The sequence below is a fragment of the Cricetulus griseus genome, unplaced genomic scaffold (assembly GCF_003668045.3).
Source record: "Cricetulus griseus strain 17A/GY unplaced genomic scaffold, alternate assembly CriGri-PICRH-1.0 unplaced_scaffold_344, whole genome shotgun sequence".
Taxonomy (NCBI): domain Eukaryota; kingdom Metazoa; phylum Chordata; class Mammalia; order Rodentia; family Cricetidae; genus Cricetulus; species Cricetulus griseus.
Genome location: NW_023277080.1, coordinates 1659 through 3316, shown reverse-complemented (window position 1 = coordinate 3316; position 1658 = coordinate 1659).

The following is a 1658-nucleotide window of genomic DNA, read 5'->3' as shown; positions in this document are numbered from 1 at the left end:
TCAACTCATGATGTAATGAATAGGCCATCACCATTATAAGTGGTTTGGTTTCTTTTCTTTTCTTTTTTTTTTTTTTTTTTGCTTCTGCAGTTATTCTTCTAGAACCATTTCAAGCATGTCCAATGTTTTAAAAGAACTTATAGAAAGTGAAGTAAAAAGATATAATGTGAAGTATTCAACTTAATTAATAATGATGCTATTCCAGGGTATTTAATGGCAGACACTGGAAGTTCTTGATACTACTGCAAACCTAAATGTTGAAATGAAAAGAATAGAAATACTGATATTTAAATGGTATTAAGTAAAATTTCTGGTTTTGAAAATGAAAAGAATCAGAGTAGTCATTAATTTCTAAAATTAATTTTAGAAAGAAGGAAAGAATATGTCAACCTTTCTGTGGCTATGACTGTATTTTTAATTTATATTTTGCCCATTACTGTAGCTTCCACAGTTTTCAAGTATACTTCGCTAATTTTTTAAAGAGTATAGATGATTTTTCTCTTATAATAGAAAAAGTGATCTGAAAATATTCATATTTTATACCTGCTAGAAACAAGGTAGTATGCCTATAAACATTCTCCTCTCTCAGTTCCTCCAGACCCAACCCATCAATATCATCCTGTCTTAGTTACAGTTTCAATATCTGTGAAGAGACACCATGATCATAACAACTGCTTTAAAGGAAAAATATGTAACTGGGATGGCTTACATTTTTAGAGCATTAGTCCCTTATCTTCATGCAGGGCATGGCTGTACGTGAGCAGATATGGTTCAGGCTACATCTTAATAAGAAGGCAAAAGGAAGTGAATTGGTTCACTGAGTGTTGCTTGAGACCTCAAAGCCCGCCTCTACCATGACATACTTCCTCCAACAAGACCACAACTTTTCCAAGTCCACACTCTCTTTGGAATTTTCTTTCAGACCACTCCTTTGCTCCCAAATGCATCCTATCTAACTTCAAAATTTCCTGTAGTCTATAACATGAACTTCTAAACAAATTTGAACTAATTTAAAGTATCTTTGGAGATTCATACAATCTTTTAACTACAATCCCCTATGACAACCAAAACAAAAAGGCAGATTACGTATTTCCAATATATAATAACACCAGATGTGCCTTACCTTTCTAAAACGTAGGGAAAAGAGTATACTGAGGAAACACTGGACCAAAGCAAGATGGAAAACCAAATGGGCAAACTTCAAACTCTGTATTACCATTCCTGCTGTCAAAGCAATCTTCAGATATGCAACCAATTTCATCTTTGTTGCCTGCAAAACACTTCTTTCTCTTGGCTGATTACTCCCTGTTAACAGCATCCAGTGGCAGGTATCTTTTGGCTATGATATTTCCAATATCTTGGGGTCTCCAAGGCAATCCAGGCCTTATCTTCAAAGCTCAAATCATTGGCCTCGCTAGACCTCCATTGAGGGACACCACTGACTTATGCCCGGCCTCAGTGGCTTTCCTTAGGCACATAGACCATTTCAAGAGCCCCTTTCTTCTAACATTAAATCCAGAAGCACATGGCTGAAGCTGCCAAGTTTTGCTGTGTATTGGTGCAGAATCTTTGCTCCTAGGGCAATTACATCTTAACAACCTTTCTCTTTTGGGTGGTTATTTTCACTGCCTCAGTTCTGCTGCTCTGAAATTTGCTCT